This window comes from Amblyomma maculatum, chromosome 4, assembly GCF_055883805.1.
Source record: "Amblyomma maculatum isolate TAMU_Amacu chromosome 4, ASM5588380v1, whole genome shotgun sequence".
In the NCBI taxonomy this organism is placed as follows: Eukaryota; Metazoa; Arthropoda; class Arachnida; order Ixodida; family Ixodidae; genus Amblyomma; species Amblyomma maculatum.
In genome coordinates this window covers 73924415-73942990 of record NC_139347.1, presented here as the reverse complement: position 1 = coordinate 73942990, position 18576 = coordinate 73924415, and the positions used below count along the sequence as shown (strand labels likewise).

Below are 18576 nucleotides of genomic sequence, written 5' to 3'. Positions count from 1 at the left end.
CTCTCTCTGCAGTGGGGAAATGCGAAATCCTGCGGCAGCACACGGTACATCGCGCGCCCCTTGTATAGCTTTTGATCGCAAGGCCAGGGCTGGTGCCTCACAGCGAAAATTTCCTTTGCTCGCCTAGATAATGCTGTATTATTTCCCCATAATTTAGCAACCACTCCTCGTTACACCAGTCGTCGGAGGATCCCATGGCTGCCCGGAAGTAGAGTGCTCGAGCTAACTCATGGGCCGCCTCGTTGCCAGGGATGACAGCGTGCGCGGGTGTCCAGATTATAAAAATATTCCTGCTCAGCGGCTGTTGGCTAAGGATCTTTGCTGCCTCCCCGGCGAGATCCTGCCTTCTCCAAAATTTTGAATGGCAGTCTTACATTCGACGAAGCTGAGCGTATTTTAGCGGCAAGCCAATTTTGTCATATTTGAGTGGATAACAACAACTTCAAAGTTGTCTCCCTGTGCAGCTTTGCGTGTAGAGACGTCCCGATAGCTGCGCGAGCCGCTCCACATTGCTCTCGATACAAGATGCCTCCTCGGTCATGCCAACTCGTTGAGAAGCCACTGCGTATGCATTACCTACTTTTCTGAAATTTAGAACCCTGGTGTGCAGCATTTATGCTGTGTTGCGGGCAAGTCGCTTAAAAGGTTTCGACAAACTGACGCCGCATGTTCACTTTCGTGCTTTCTCAACCGCTTGAGTGGTGAACCACTGAATTTGTCTGCTGCCATATATGTTGCCTCATTTGAGCAGCATAGAACGGTGGCTTGAGAAACGACGACCTTGATGTAAATCTGCAGTTCCGTAAACATGCTTTGATGCTTAGAATTCGAAACCACTTTTTGACGCCTTCTATGGGGTCAAGCCGCATCGTCATTAAAAACTTTTTTTTTATTTATTTACTCATACAACTATTTATTTATTTCAAACTCAGGGTAAAGCGTACATAGTAGAGGTGAACAGGAACAGAAAGCATAATTTATACGAAGCAAAACAATAAAGCAAATTATTCTATCCTTAACAATTTTCTTACAAAAACATAGATGAATTGATAAACAATAATAAGAAGTGGTATATAAAAACAGCATAAAAATAAGTTAATGGACGCAAACACAGTGCTTAGTTATTAGCGTTGTAAGGACATTGTCATTGACACTAGTTAACGATGCGGATAAGGAATACCATTCTTTACAAGTTATCGGCTCGAACGGTGTGTATACCCCCCTGCACACCGGGAACCATCCTGGCGCGAGACAGTCCATTGGCGCAAAATACAAACAGGAACCTTTCCAAACCCCTGGCTATATAGCAAAATTTGAACATTACCTTAGTCTTCTGCATATTGATTTTCAAGCCTACCTTTCTACTTTTCCTGTGTAGGTCATCAATCATTCCTTGATGTTAATCCGAATATAAATGACACCCTGAGAAATGCCACAATATCTCTTCGATTTCGGCGCAATAGCAATAGCGGCCTGCGTTTTATATTTGGTACAATGATTACGCGCAACGGTTTATATACAGCTCTAAATTCCATTATTACCGTATATGTTTATTGTAATGGAACAGTCATCAACGTTTCTGCCTGAAAATTCGCGGCAAATAGATTTTACTCGGATTTTTCGGTGAATGTATTATTTACGATTTTCTTTCGTGTCGACGATCGGACCTCAACCTCACAATATGAGTTTGAGGTTAGGTATTCAGATATGTGGCGCAAATAAACACAAACACAGGAGAAGATACACAGCACACGCGCACACTACCAACTGTAAGAAGAACCGGAAAACACTTCCTCTTCTACACTCAGGCACGTCTCAACTTCCTCTTCTTCTCATTTTCCTCTTCTTCATGTTTGGACAAGGTTAAGGTCTGCGAGGAAGTGAGTGCCATTTTCCCCCTGGGCAAAGAAGAGGAAAATGAGAAGAAGAGGAAGTTGAGACGTGCCTGAGTGTAGAAGAGGAAGTGTTTTCCGGTTCTTCTTACAGTTGGTAGTGTGCGCGTGTGCTGTGTATCTTCTCCTGTGTTTGTGTTTATTTGCGCCACATATCTGAATACGATGATGCACCAACTTGCCCCTCAAGCCGTTATTTTGAGGTTAGGTATAGTGAGGTCGTCTGTGCCATCTTGAAAATTATGGTGAGGGCGTTTTAGGAAACCTCAACCTCAGCTGGTGAGGATGAGACTGTGTGAGGTCCGAACATTTTATTTGAGATGTAGGTCAGGTCAAAGCCATTGAGATGAATATCAAGGTATGCAGCACATACATAAATATTAGAGAAAATGACTGAACTATAATCTTTCAGAACTACTACATTGATGTGACTGCTTATGTGATAGGTCATACGGGCCCCCCTGGCCATGCGTGGTGGTTATTATATGTCCTCTCCTACGCAACCTACACTATGCGACCAAAAATATAAAAAAATAAACAATAATGAGAAAAAAAATGAAATGTTTAATATGGCTAAACCTAAGTGAAAGCGCGCGACTCCTCCATGGATGTCTGCTAATCCCAAGGATATCACAGCCTGGTCTAGACGACACGAAGGTGTCGAGGGAATTTTGAAGAGGTAGGTCCCAGGAGGCGAGAGAGATGGACATGCGATGGCGCGGAAGGCAAAGGGTGGGCAGGGGATGGGAAAGATGTGTGGCATTGCGAGAGGCAATGTATATTTGTGCAGGCATGTACTGGTACGAATGAAGTTTGCCAGGTGTGCGAAGAAATAAGAAGCAGGTGTGTGATGTAGAAGAAAAAGAGAAGGACGTGCGGAGAGGAAGCGGGCGACTCAGAAGCCGCGCGCCCCTATGAATGTTCAAGGCCATATGAAACACTACAGGGAGCTCTCTGAGACTCCCAGACTATCAGAAGGATCTATTCACCATCCGATAGGTCTCTAATACCCTCAGAATGCAGGGCCTGGCGAAAAGGTCAGGCCAATCGTTTCTTTCCTCGTGTTACTCTGCATAATGAGTTGACAGGGGACCCAGAGGTTTGCAATCTCTGCAACGTACCTCTGAGTCAAAATCACCTAATCTGGCAATGCCCAGATTCTCCGAGAGCTAAAGAAACTGATCCCCTTGATCAAATTACCTGGGAGTTCTACATCCGCAGCCCAAATGTGGATGGACAAATGATCGTCCTACACCTGGCGGAGGAGGCTTACTCCAAGACCTTCTTTGCGGCCACGGCGCAGGAAAGCCGGCAAGGAGACCCTCCTTCTGACTGAGCCCCTGCCCCGAGGTCCATGTCGGTGTAAATGAAATCTTCTCACTCACTCACTCACACGCCAACCAAGTTATACGCAATGGGTAGCTACGCAACGACGCTTCAAAATAGAATAAAAAAATCATCTTGATGTAGGGTTTTTTTAGCGCTAAGACAAGGACAAGAAAGGCCAGACGTACACACGCAAGCGCTAACTATCAACTGACTTTATTCGTGGAAGGCAGCATTATATATATATATATATATATATATATATCGAAGGGTTGGAGATACTGAATCGAAAGCTAATAACAATGAAAAAAAATAAAAAATCACACGGTAAAAGCCAGGAAATCAAGACGCATGCGCGAATGGGGGGCATGTGTTACGCTTGAAAAGACACTTTTGCAAGAGTCAACAAGTAGTGGCGTTGAAAAGTCAATCTCAGCCGCGAACAGAGATAACGAGGGTTCGCTGATGCATTCGTTACCGTTTCTTAATGTGATAGGCTTCTAGGCTAATCCGTGCCGTCCTGACTTTACTTTTGCTAAGAACCTTCGTCTCCTCAAACCGGGTCACACTTGCATGACATTTACTGACGTGAGCAACAAGATGCTTATAATTGTCGTCATTATTTTTCTTTTCGGGCATGCTCCCCCAGGTGGTCATTGACACAACGTCCAGTTTGGCCAATGTAATACTTTTCACAAGACATGGGAATGAAATAACCCCCAGTTGGTCGAAATTACTCCGTAGCCCTCCACTACGGCTCCTCTTTCTCTCTTTCCACTTTCATTCCCACCTTCCTCCCTTCCCTTACGGCGCGGTTCGGGTGTCCACAGAGCAAGTGTGACAGTTACTGCGCCTTTCCCTTCCTGTGAACCAATTTAACTTAACTTAACTCCACTGGAACATTTAACGAACGGCTTATCATGCTTTTTCAGGCACTCACGTTTTTTGGCATTAGAAATGGGTGGGCGAAGCTTTCCCAGCTTTCGGGTGCCGAGAACAATACACGTACACCATGCCTGTCAGCTACTTTTTTGAGGTTGTGTGACATTCTTGCGTCTCGCCTTTCTTTTCCTTGTCTTTTCGCGAAAAAACCTCTACATTAAGATGAACTACCAACTCGCCCAGCAGGAAGTTTAATTAAAAAAATATCAGTATACGGCAGAGAACAGAAAAAGAACTGAAGTTGGAATAGACGCAGCTGAGTGCAGAGCCCTTCCCTTGGCGGCAGGCAGAATACATCGAACTGGCATGTACATACTATATATAGTTCACTACAGGGCAGACTAAATTTTGTAAGTTCTTTTTTTTTTTTGTTCATGCGAGTCGTATTCATACCTCTTTACGTTTTACCCGCGGTTCTTATGCAGAGCGGGGAGTCATCCTGTTATGGTGACCGCAAGTGATGCCACCACATGTGCCGAGGAAAAATGCTGTCAGTGACCGGCAACGGAAGCATGCGAATTCATTGCGAAGTGGAACTGTTGGTAGTTTGTCCATACAGTGCATAAATTATAAAGGCTGTCGTCCTGATGTATGCAAGACGGGCGTCTTAATACGGTCTTATTGAAAAGAGACATGGGAATCTGCGAAACCATCATCATGTGCACCAGGACAGATACGTCAGCACACCCCCGATCACGCTCTTGCACCGCCTAATCTGAACTCATAGCTTTCCTCGACAAATAAAATAATTCCGACCATTTTTACTGTTTTGAATAGATGGCCTTAAATGTCGCGGTCATCAGAAAATCCGGTGTCTTGGTGATGTCTGCGTTATGAGCGAAAAATCACGAGCATGTGGCTGGAAGGCGGCAGCTGGCAGCTGACATGGTAGAGCACTGACTCAACATAGTGTTTTCTGACGTTACGATTGACAAGAGCTGTCAACTCGTGCCTCTCATTTAATATGGGAGGCTGATATCAGCGTCAGCCTGCCAAAGATCCTTGCATTGACGTTACTCACTATAGGCCACGCAGGCACATTCATACGGCTTGCTTTAAGCGAGGCTATATATGTGGGCTGGTGGCATATACTGTCGCGCCATACCCTTGAAGGCAGAGTGTAAGTGCCCCCACATTTTTTCCTCGTCGGTATGCATTTCCCATGTAAATAAGCCGTTTTGATTTGCTTGTTAGTGCATGTGGGAAAAAATATTGTTGTTTACCCTAGAGAATAGGTGGGATTTATTTATTGTGGTTGACGTCCCAAAGCGACCCGCGCATCGAGGAATGCCGTAGTTTAGAAGACATCGGCTAACTTAGATCACCTGATGTAATTTCTCACGTGCTGAAGCCGCACAGTGTACGAGTGCTTTGCATTGCACCTCTGTCGAAGCGAGGCTGTCGTGACCGGGATTCAACCCGATTCTCCTGGGTCAAAAGAAGGGAACCCTAATCAGAGAGCCACAGTGCCAGGGCCCCTGAAGTGGCTCGCTGAATTGGAGGATTGCACAGAGCTAATCTTTTCTACATGATCGGCTGCTAGTGCAATACATCTGAATGAGGAGCCACTGTCACCCGAAGGAAAAAAGAGTACTACCATAACATATTAAGCCCGTCCCAGCATCACAGCATCCGGTGCTCAGCTAAATCCAGGCTTGTAAAATGCGGCAGCGTAATATTACAAGTCGCTAGCGCAGAACATTCTACTGCTGTAAGACTCTGCGTTGATTACCCATCAGCGCGGCTTTGAGAGCCTTACCGATAAGCGTGAGTTTTCCTGTGGAGTCAGTGGCCATATGTCGCTAATTATTGGGGCCAAATTTCAGAAGTTTCCTTAGCTTAATCTCTCCGCACATCACATGAGGAGCCCTCCGTGCTTCCTTAACTCAGCAAAGATTTGAAGCGAGCAATTTATTTTTAGAACCATCCTTAGACGCTCCTTGCGTAAGGAGGCACTTAAGGCGATGAACAGCCTCTTGTAGGAGTCTGGGATTAAGAAATTCGACACCATATTTGAATATGATTGGTCTAGGTTAGAGAAACATGTACACATCTATCGCTTTGCATTTTTGTTTTCAAGGTACGTCCTACATGCGCTCATTTTCATTTATTTACACGTAACATTTTAATATTCTAGATGGTTTGGTAGGAAGACATTGTTTGTCTGGCAACGCGAAGTTTTTTACTATAAAGCAGCAGCGGCAAATATTTGCTTCGCCCGCTCTGCCACTGCGAAGTCGGCGTCGCATAAAGCACCGAAGACGCCCTACTGCACAAGCACGGAGGGAGCAGTTGGTCAGCGAATCCCGCTTTCAGGTCAAGGGGGCGAGGTAAGAAAGCATGAAGGTAGCGTCAAGCCTGCCTAAACAAAAGGATGCTTTAAGGCAGACTTTAGTAAGCGCCCCTTATAGGAAGATGTACCTATTTAAGAACTGACCGAAGGAAGGCGTGTCACTCTTAAGGCGTCCTCTTTGCGTTAAGAAGCGTTTTAAATTTTGCCTTTAGAGTGAAAACGAATCACTTCGGGTATTTAAATTGGGTCAGCCAGTCAATCGGAATTCCTTCCGCTGATGGCTCTTTCACACGCGAAGTGACCTTCGTGCTAACTGAAGTTGCGCAGACTCTGTCCTCAACATCCAACGTGTGCTACAAATTGTAGCAAAAAAGTAGAATGGTATGAGTGGATGTGTATTACGCCATTTGAAGGACTCAACTTCTCTTTCCCACCTTCTTTCTCTCCTTTCAGCCGCAGCAAAATTGCGCGGCTGTTCACCTTCTGTCATTCACATTCTACGCCACACCTGGCAGCCACAAGCGCCTTGAGCCGTGCGCTTTACGGCGATGTTTTTGCTAGTCGGCGCTCTTGCCGTGATAGCCGTCCTCGCGGCTACGCTGTTGAGGTGAGGTCATAATTTCGTACATCTTACACGATTCCTTCGCTATGTGCAGTTTGGATCTTGCACTTTAAATAGGTGTTTCTTCCACCGTCCTATAGTGCACTAAATGAGTATTGCGCTGAAGTAGAACGGATCATGCGCGAAGATTTACGGCATTTCTTGAAATTAATATTGTCGCTTAATGAACAGCGTGAAAAATGTTAGCTAGCCGCTTGCAAATCAGCAAGAATTGCACAAACACCGAAACGAGGTCATCAATGAAACACTGATGTGATGCGCAATCCACAGATATTCGCCGTGAGCTCAAACGTTTTGATTTTACCAAAGCAGCTCTCTCGTGGTTAGAATATGTTAGCTTAGGTTTATTTCTACGAAAACGATATCTCTCTCTATTCCTCATTGCGAAGCATCCCTCTACATTGCATCCTTCTAGTTCACGTCTCTAATTTGGATTTGAGTTCGTTAAATAAGATCTCCGCTCACGTGTTACGGCTGCTGTTGTCCGAAGAAGAAAAATTACATATGTTTTGCTGACGTTACGGTCTTCCTACTCAGGAGGTTTCTTTTTGAGCAAACAAATATTTTATCAGTAGACTATTTATGATCACTCTGGTCTACCAAAGGAAACTAAAGACAACCTCACCTTCGTTTGTTCTAAGTCGTTAAGTACTTTGTCATCTTTCGCTGGCCGGAAAACAGGTTATCATTATTGAAAAATACCAATAAACCTTTTCGTCTGAATGCTTTCTGCACAGTTAAAAACTCCGTGATCGAATTTATTATTCTGAACGTCAGTCCACTTTAGCCTCTTTGATCCGCGCGCTGCTCTCAACCGGATTTTAGTCGACTGTGACTGTAAAGTCTGCTTTCCAAGCGTTGCGAAAAGAAAAACGTTCGTTTATATGAATTGGCATCACAGACATCTATTTGAAGGGTTCGGTGCCACTGCAGTATTGATCAATTACTGCGCAAAATGAGGAACAAACTTCAAAAAAATTCGAAAGAAGCAGGCGCAAAGACTTTTCCACCGTTGCTATGCACTGAGCTCGGCCGCTCGACCACTCGCTCCAACAAACACGATGCTCGCATTTATTTTTAAATTTCAGATGGCGACAGCAGCACTTCCGTTATTTCAAAACACTCGGAATACCCGGTCCCGAACCGAGCCTGCTCTGGGGAAACATCCTCGAGTATCACGAAACGGTAAGGGCACGTGGGAAGGGCAGCGTCGAAATCCTAATCACATCTGGTATGTCGATGGCAAAATACCCTGGCTTAATACGTCTACGCGTTTTCAGCGAGATGGCAGCGGTGTTGTTGGACACCTGCTGCTATTGTCACACAAAAATGATTTCATTCGCATCGGATGCATTTCTGTGTACGATTCTCTGTTCCTGTCGCAAAGTTCTAATTGTTTCTAGCAAGAATGAGGCAAGGTACGCACTATTCCACGTAAACCACTCAAGTAAATGAACACAGCAGTGAAGAAACGGAGTTAAAGAAGACGAACATGCGAAAAGGTTTATTTCGTACGGCCAACTCCAGAGATAGATTTCGCTCCTTGCTCGATGCAAGTTGGAGTGGTGTCCCGACTGTAGGTGAAAAGGAATAAAAGCATCACAGTGACAGAGCAAATGAAACGCACGCGCTCTATAGGCCCGTCCAAATGTTTTCATATTCGTGCAATACTGCGAATGACATAAACCACCACCTTCTCTCTAACTTTGGGTTGACTGTAAAGGAGGAGGGAGCCGAACAATAGTTTTGTGAAGAATTATTTTACCAGATTAATGAACAGGCGTTTAGCGGGATAATTCCAGCACGTTAGTTATATTTACTTGTGAAAGTTACATCGGTGCAGGGACAATACGTATAGTGCTAAATCTGATCTGAAAACTTTTCCCACGATAAATAGAAGATAGAAGCATACCTGTAATCTCGCTTCAAATATTCGCATCTCTGCATCTCGCCGACCATTGCTGCTTGATCAGTGCACTTACTAATCGACGCGGTCGTTCTTGTTGTTTTTTTGCGATGTTTATTGCCAAGGGACATACAAGGGTGTTATGAAGGATGAAAGGTATACGGTCAAATAAATGAAAAAAAGGTTGGCTTACGTAATGAAGTCTAGAATTGAACGGTGATGCGGTCCCAGCGTCCAAGCGGCATATGACGACAGATTATGTGGGGAGAGGCCAGCTGCCACAAGGGGCCGCATCCGTTTCGGCTTCAGCGCTGGACATTCCCACATCAGGTGGGGGATATCGGCTTATGTATATCGGGACTTGAATACGTGGCAACCAGGGTGAGGATACAAAACTCGAAATTGAGGCCACTTTCGAGTCATTGCAGGTGATATGGCCACCCCAACTCGAATCCTCCGAAGTGCCACCTCTTCTGCTAGGGTTAGATCGCGGAGAAGGCTTACCATACACGGAGGTATGAGAGCACGTGTATGGCGTCGGAGGTGCTCCTTTCTTGTTAAAAAGAGGTTAGCATCATTCAATTTTAGGAGGTTTTTTGGGTGAAAAAGTGGGTCGCAGAGTCCGCATGGATGTGAGAACTTATTATATCACGCGGGATCCATTCAATCCGAACTGGCTGGGGTATGCGTGCCGCTAGAATGTATATGCCTGGGCAGACTTGTGTGCTGCTACTGACGCGTCTAAGCAGCTTTGTCACCTGGAGGGCATCAGTGCGTATTACAATACGGGCAGTGGGAACCATGTGAATGACGGCCACAGAGCGAAGCGCCTCTTGAACAGCAAGCAGCTCCGCACAAAAAGAAGATGGAGGTTTCGCTAAAACAACAGTTGATGTCTTGTTCAAGGCAGACTTGCAAATGGCAGTAAACTGCAGTTGTCACTTCGCAGGCCTGGATGCCCGCATCTACATAAATTATAATGGATCCTTGTGGCAAGCGGGTGCCTTGTTCCATAATTCGGTCGCGAAGTGACGGTGCCGATCCCTGTGTTCTTGGTCGTCGTAACTCCGATGGTTTGTTATCCCTAAGCTGTACAAAACGCCAAGGAGGAAGAACTCGCCGTGGTGGATGGTAGAATTGAATGCGGTGAAGCATAAGCCTTGAGAGTGCACTTTGCGTGAGAGAGGGTGGCCTTAAGCCTGCCTGCGAGCATCACCTCGTTGCTGCACCAGTTCATCTATTGTGTTCCGCTGTGCGTTGTTTTGAAACAGCACGATTGACGTGATGCGATGAAGGCAGATGATGACATCATTACCTCTCAATTTATAGCTTCAATGCCCTTGTCAAATGCTGAAATTGGGCTTGATAAACAAGGCGCGGTTGTACAACTGCCCGCATCAACTGTCGTCCAACATCTGAGCGGGCGCTGCCCATTTTTGGAGCAATGCATTTGATGAGATCCAGAGTCCGTAACCACTGGTTTGTAGCGTGAGACAGGCACGAAGTTTCAGTTCCTGACTCATGAACTGTTAAACCCAATATTTTTACTTTTGTACTTTCCTCAACTGGGGTTCTGGACAGATGTAGACGAATAATGGGTTACAGCTAGTTGACGGCACCCCCAGCGGTTGGAAACAGGCACGAACTAGTTTTACTGGCGGAAAGTTCAAGCCCAATGAAAGACGCATATGCAGACGTAATATATACAACTAATTGCAGGGCAGCGGATTGAGTCAGTAGGTCCTTGTATGCGCTCCACACCGTATTGTCATCATCGTATATTAAGAATTTAAAATAAGGACCTTCGTGTAACCGCCATGCGAGGGAGATAAATTCAACGTTAAATAATGTTGTCGAAAAACACTGATCCCTCGGGTACGCCGCGAAAAGGGACGAACGATCCTATCACATCGCCACTGAGGCGTATTGCAAACTTTCTAACTTCAAGGAAAGATTTTACAAAATTGTGTACTCTAAGTAGTAAATGGAGCATGTCAATTGAATCCAGAATGGCAGCATGCCTATAGATGGTCGAAAGCCAATTTAGGCTGGATGGTAGAAACCTTAAGGTTCAAGCCACCACGAGATTGGCGGCGAACATTTTTTCAGCAAGCTTGCAAATTGTCGTTAAGGATATAGGTCCAACGTTGCTAAGGTCTGTTGCCGTTTTCCCCGGCTTTGCAATAGGGAACACAATAGCCGATTCTCAGCTCTCTAGTAGATCGCCGTCTAGCCATTTTGATCTCGTTCTTAAAATAAAGTTACGCGATAGAGAGAATTGTGAATACTAGAGGAAGATGATTTCACACGAGAACAGGAATCCACACTTCGCAACGTGGCTTGGGACTACAGCGTTTTCTGAATGGGCGTTAGCGCGCATGCGGGAACATCTGAAATGATGCTCGTATCTCGAACGTGCGCTCTCATGCTGCCTGCAATTTGGTTGTTCGTGTTTTCGACTTCTAGTTATTTGGTGTTCATACAAGATTGACACATATAATTACAGATATTGCAGATGTATTGTGCCGCGCAAATACTACTTGCACAATTCTTCACAGGATCACATCAAGGTTATTGACAGATGGTTTGAAAAGTACGGCGACACATTTGGGTAAGTTGTACCCCAAATCATTCATTCTTAGAACTCTTCCATGTTCGCTTGTGAACGGAACAAGTACACCACATTTGTTGCTTCGTACGCGCGCTAGTAAATCATTAAGCGTTTTGTAGCTCTAACCCACTGACATCTTTTACGTATTCCTGCTCGTTACAGAAACAATCACAACATTTATTGCATGTAGAGTATTTCAAAATTTTCTTGAAAATGTCATCATCATCAGCAGCCGGGCTATATCAACTTCAGAGTGGAGGCCTCTCCCATATGCATCGAATTAACCCGGACCTGTACATCTGCATCCACGTGACCCCTACGAACTTCTTAATCTCATCCACCGGCCTAATTTTCTGCCGCCCCCTGCTACGCTTTCCTTCCGTTGGATCCAATTTGTTACTCTTAGCGATCCTCAGTAACCCTTCTTTCGCATTAGATTTAAATCCGATGCCCATTTCTTATTCCCGATTTCAACTACTATGTCATTAACTTGAGTTTGTTCTTTGACCCACTCGGCAAACTTTCTATTCATTTACGTTAAACCTACCATTTTCCGTTCCATCTCTCTCTCCGTTGTCCTCGACTTAAGTAGAACTATTTTTATTAACCTCTACGTTTCTGCCCCTTAAGCAGGTACCGGTAATATACGAAACTTTCCATTAGAGGGATAACGGTAAGCTGCTAGTCATTATCTGCGAGTTCTTTCCAAATGCACTTCATCCCAGTCTGAATCTACTAGTTTTTCCCTTCTCACAATCCGGATCTGTCGCTACCTGTCCTGAGTAGACATATCATCCTACCACTACCTGTGCCTCGCTACCTATTGTAAACTACTTTCTCTTTCCAAAGCTGCTAAACGTCACCTAAATAAACTACCCAATCAGAGACCTAAGGCAGGAATCACCCTGGACCTAACTGACTTAAATTTACAGGACTATCTTCAATGCTCCGACTTGGCTTGCACCTTCCTTTTCCACTCTCCGAACATCACTTTCAGTCCCACGAGAGCTCAAATGTAGTTCGGCTAAGCAGCTGTGCTGATCGCTTTTGTATTGTCCGTCATCTCCCTAACATTCGTAGCAAGACTGACAGTTTCAGCAAACGCCTTCACGTTGCGTTTTCAGATTCTACGATGGAGACGTGCCCTTTGTTGTAACAAAAGACCTGGACTTCATAGAATTCGTTTTCGTTCGCAACTTCCAAAACTTCACCGATCGTGGCGTAAGTTCTATGTCACCGATTTTTTTTTCGTAAAATAGAATGAGCGATAGAGCACAATTTTCTGCAGTCCTGTGATTAACCCAATTGCATCCATCTTTGTTTTGTTTTTTTATTTAACGATCATCATTTCTTTAAAACAGATGCTTGGGCAAGTTGGTAACTCATTTTGACCGGAACAGCGCGCACTAAGACACAGACAAGAAGAGAGACACGACACACACGAGCGCTCGTGTGTGTCGTGCCTCTCTTCTTGTCTGTGTCTTAGTGCGCGCTGTTCCGGTCAACATCATTTCTTATCAGTCTTTTTTTTTTCAAGTTGCTTTGACGGTTTATTGAGTTTAAAGCCCCAAAGTGAATCAGACTATGAAAGTGACCGTATAATAGAGGGCTGTGGGTAATTTCGACCACCTGTGTTTCATTAACGCGCACTGTCACCGAGAATTACACGGAAGCCTTGACTCTGCTAAGTATTATTGGCATTTGCAGCATGTACTCATGTGGGTCATTTCTGATCGCTCCCATAGACTGCGTCAACTGACCATGCACGTTTACGGGTTGGTGTATGCATGCAAAGCCGTTGCGCTCTACGTCGGAGATTACGACGTAGCCGAAAATTCCTCTTTGTTCCTGATGACGTAAAGAAACAATTTACAACAGCCTGCTGAAAACAAGAATACGTGCGTAGGGATGAGCTGGACGTGGACGCACTATATATACCAGTCTGTTCGTCCTCTCCGTGAAGAGTGAGATATATTCGAACTCCTCTCATGTACGGGTGTTTTTTTTTTTCGCTGCTTTGATTAGCCTCGAATGCCCTCAGCACTGCTTTTTCTTGTTTTGGTATTTTGCACAAGTAACTACTCCTCGAGTCTAAATGCGACATGCGAGGTTTTAAGAGCGTCGTCTCTGAAATTTGCCAATACTGAATTGCCTTGAACTGCATACTTTCTGAGTACTGTCACAACGATTTTTGTAATCTTCGTTTGCAACTATACTTCCCTTCCTGTTGCGTGGTGTAACTCTTGTAAAGAATCTAGAGCAAAAACGAAAACAAAAAAAAGGAGAGTAGATCACACGGTGGTTTTAAGGTTTGCTTCATAAGGAGAGCTTTGAAATTTTGTCTTCTCGGCCGAATCAGCTTGTGAGCCAATATTTAAAACCTTGTAAGCGTAATTTACAATACTCAGGGTTGTTCCCTAAGGTTCAAGTTATGTTTTATCACAGAAGTTTGCATCAAGCAGAATGATGAAATCTACACACATTGAGTATGTGGAATTGAAGCATAGTACTTATAGCAACTCGCCATGAGGTGCCTAGTGGATTGCGGGAATGTGAATAAAAATGCGGCTGATGCACTCTATGGCTGTGATTAATGCATTCAAATATTTTTGAATACCACCCTGCTCTCACCATGATCCCCTAGTACCATTTCATCATTTTACGCCTACGAAAATTTTGTTTAGTATCTTGTCTATTTTCTGAATCTATAAATACTCAAACTATAACTACGAGACCAAACTGAAACCATTCCATGTCCTCTGCTGCGGAAGGAAGGCCGGCGGAAATTTGCCTCCGCTGTAATGTGACAGTATTCCTCCCCATCTCTGTAAGCTATAGTTTAATATTGTCTAGCTAAATACGTGCAGAAACGTTCTCGGTGTGGCAACAGCGTAAAGCTTTGAAGCGCATTTTTATAAAGTGTCAAGCCGATGAACACAGGAAAACAAAACATGACCGATGGCGATGAGAGATGACATTTCATGAATGTCGGCGATCATACCGTGAGCGCTCTTGCCCACGCCACTGCCCGCATGTTTTTCATCGTTCGTAACAATATAAACTACTAGAAAATACGAAGTTACTCTTTTTTCTTTTTCAGCTAATGCTAGCTCTGGAGAAGCATCATCCTCTCTTGCGGAATGCGATTGTCTACGCGGACGGCATGCATTGGCGAAACTTGCGCCGGACAATCGCTTCTTGTTTCACTCCCATGAGGCTGAAACAGGTATGCCTTAATCTTTTCATCGCTGCGCACGTGAATTTTCGAAAGCCGGCTTTCGGAAAGCTGGAAGCGATCACGTTAGACAATCGGGAAGGCATTTTAGACCTCACGGTTAGTCGATGTAATGCTAACTGCACTTTGCAAACGCTGATAGTTTTGAAAGCAAGCCTTTCCTACCCATGTGAAAGCGTCAGTCAGCACTTGTAGTGCTTTTGTACTCAAACGAACATATGTAAAAAAATAGCGAATGTTTAACCCTACAAAAACCTGGTTAGACGCTCGAGTAGTGAACCCGAGTACCCGTGTCCAAACTTCTCTTGTCTTTTTAGTCAGAGAGTACTCAGGCGGGCTAGCTAAATCACTATCAAAATGACTAAGTCTTACTTTAAGCTTGCGAGGCCTTGAAGTTAATTCAAATCCTACTTTGATCTTGCAAAACCTTGAAGGTAATTCACCGACATCCAGCGAACTTGGGACTTCTGCTCCAATATATTCTTATCTCCACTGAGAGGCGTAAGGAGAGAAAGACGAGGTGAAGCCTCGTGAACAAAATACTTTACCCTCTCTCAGAGGATTAAAAAGAGCAAGAGGAGGTGGGACCTCATGAACGCTCAAATTTATTTTCCGACAACCGGCGAACTCCGGAGTTGCAGCCTGGCGAGGGGCGCTTCAGCTCACAAGAGAGGAAGCGCGTCGAGTTAACGGAACGGCTTAAGTAAGTGACCTGCAACTTATAAGAGCCGATGTTTGGCGATTTGGCGAGTTTAGAACAGACATTTCTTGAAAAGAAGGGGGCGAGCATTGGAAAACAAGCCACTGTGCAGTTAGGGATCTAAACTGGACACCTGGGCTGGCAGGTGATCTTCAGATTCAATGCACATGAGAACTAGCGCAAAAGGCAAGGAAAGAGAAACGGACACCAAACTACTCAGGATGATGAAAAGATTGTTCTAGGCGAAGGACTGCTGGAAGTTTTCAAGTCGTGTGCCAATATTCTTAATTTCACCCATGAGTTTGCTAAAGATGGTAGTCTACAGTTCCTGGACATTAGGCTTTTTCTGAGTGGCACACGCTTTTGTTATATGTACCAGCCAAGGTCTAAAATAGCAATATTGAATTTTAGTTCGGGCCATTCTATATCAGTAAAAAGATGTATTGTCAAGACATGCCTTCGTGCTGCCCTAGACAAGTCCTGCTCACACAAGGTGACTGAAAGTCAGCACCTGCAGGCAGACCGCGGAACGAAGGTGGGTTTCCCCAGGGAGATCGTGACATTCGGTGCTGAAGGCATGTTAAAAAATTTACCGACGTTTAGGTTACTTCCTAATGCGAAATTCGAGCGCAGCTCATCAGCTGTTTCAGCTTTTCGATAGATTGAGGCAAATAATTCGAGCAAGACATATATGTACAATTATAGACATTGTTTAGGCAGGTCGCCGTGGAGAACGGCGGCGGCTATGCGTTTCGGCACGGCCGTGGCCCATAGCACATATCGAGATATGCCGCCACCGATCCGGCGCTCTCATTGCCGCCGCACAGGGGTGGCATTGGAGGAGAAGAAAAGAGAGTAATTAAGTTATTCGGAGATCGCAGGAGGCAGCGCGTGGGCCCATAAGAACGTTGCGCGGTGCAGAGATAGCAGCGACTGACTGATGCCGCTGACGCCGCTAGCAAGTCAAATCATCTGTGTTTCGGCTTGGCATGCACGCACGGTGATCCGCTGATTCCGAATCAGCGCTTCGGCAACCGGAGAATGCCGTCGCCGCCACGCAGAAAGTGGAGGAAGTGTGCACACAGCGACGAACGGGGGCGCCAGTAGCGCGCGCAGCAATCGGAGAACACGCGTGGTCGCCGCCACGGAAGAAAAGAGAAGGGGGGGGGGGGGGGGGGGGTACACGCAGCGGCGAATGGTGGCGGCAGGAGCGCTTGCTGCCCTGGCTACAGAACTGGTTACAACGGAAAATATCGACGATGACGCGAAATGCAGGCACGGGCGCCAAAGATTGCCCCGTAAAAGTATGAAAGCCGGGAAACAGGCAACGACAACTGAGCTACCAGCTCATAAGCGGGCTAGATGCCTGGCACAGCCATATATTCACCAGCTGACACACCGCCTAAAGAAGGTGGCGAAGGCAGGCAATGTCCGAGTTACGGCACCAGATAAACTCGCCAAACTGTGCAGGGCTGTTAATGGTGCCCTAAAAAATAAATGTTGCCCAATAAAACATCAAATGCTTATGCGGCTTGAACGATCAATGTGGTCTACAGAATTCCCTTGTCATGCGGGAGTTGTTATATCGCCCAAACTGGCCGATGTAATCATGCTCGGCTAAGGGAGCACAGGCTATCAGGACAGGCTATCGGTCGAGGACTATCAGGCTCGGAACACATGGTGGCACTTCGTAAACGTTGTAAGGATAATTGTGCTCCGAATGCAATCAGACATGGGCCATTTTCTCAAGTTCAAACCAGAATGAGCGTGAAATACTGGAAGCATTTCTCATTTACATGGAAAGAGAGTGTTACGTAAGCAAGCCATCCTTATCTATGTCATCCAATGAATTACAATTCTTGAATGAACCAGAAGGTGCCGTTGCACTTGCGCTTTAGGTTGTGATCTTCTATACATGGTTTGCCTATATATTGAATGTAGTATCTAGAATAAAATCAAGTAGATACCTAGCGTTCGTGGTATCCGTCGCTCTTTTGTCCTTGTCTTTTGCGCTAGTTAACATGTGCATTGCTGTTAGGCTATTGCGTTAGTCACTGCCGAGTGAACTGCGATTCACACGACGGCCTAGCTGTGCGTCCGATCTACATTTCACCGCATAGCAACGGAAGTCGGTGCTCTGCTTTTTGTCTAGGTGTGCAGTGTTTTTGTTTGGACAGTCTCGACATAGCAGCACTGACAGATAACCGGCGTTCAAATACATAAAACCTTCCTTTTCATTTTTATTGTTCCGGCTGCCCCTTGTAAGCATGCTGATCTGGGCACGCAGCACTCACAAAACATGCTCACAGCTGTCCTTGAGTTTAGCTCTGACCAAATTCAAACCTTTGATAGAACATAGGAAGGAAGATAATTAACACGGGTCTGACGTCCCTCACTTGCCATTATTTTGTGCTTAGGAAGTGATGTGCTACGAAACTGTGACATAACCAGTGGACAATGTAAACTCATCAGTTGAAACCAGGTATCAAATTTAAATATTTTCTTTAGATAAAACTTTCTCAGCGTTGTTCTCGATCATGGCTTCCTCAGGCATTCATCAAGCTTTAGGTTGGTAAATCGTGATCATTATTTTTAACATTAGGACCAGTCGCAATACACCACTCTAACTTCATTGCGGGTCTTTGTGAATACTAATTTACTTCATACCAACTCTGTAGCTAAGTAAATATATGCTTTTTTTCTAACTGGCTGCAATTTATGGACAGATGATCACAGAAGTGCTAAGAGGCGCCGATATATTCATGGAGAAGGTTGAAAGGCTCGCCGACAGCGGCCAGGAGACGAACGTGTGCTTTCTCTATGAGCGGCTAGCCATGGATTACGTGGGCCGTGCAGCGTTAGGCGTCGATTACAGCTTTCAGAAAGAGGGACCCAATAGAGGCATTGCCGCTGCCGGCAAGGCGGTGGTGAACGGAGTCATGAGGGGACCTCTCCATTTGTTGTGCCGTAAGTGAATGGTTTATGCCTAATCTAAGATATGAAGAACATGTACATAAACGTTGGTCTACTTTGAAAAAAAAAATGATTT

The 18576-nt window shown here is 45.1% G+C and overlaps 1 pseudogene; it reads left to right on the top strand.

Moving 5' to 3' along the window:
* Positions 1-7001: 7001 nt before the first annotated feature.
* The window catches only part of LOC146191414 (cytochrome P450 3A14-like), a 31139-nt pseudogene continuing 19564 nt past the window's right edge, over positions 7002-18576 (top strand).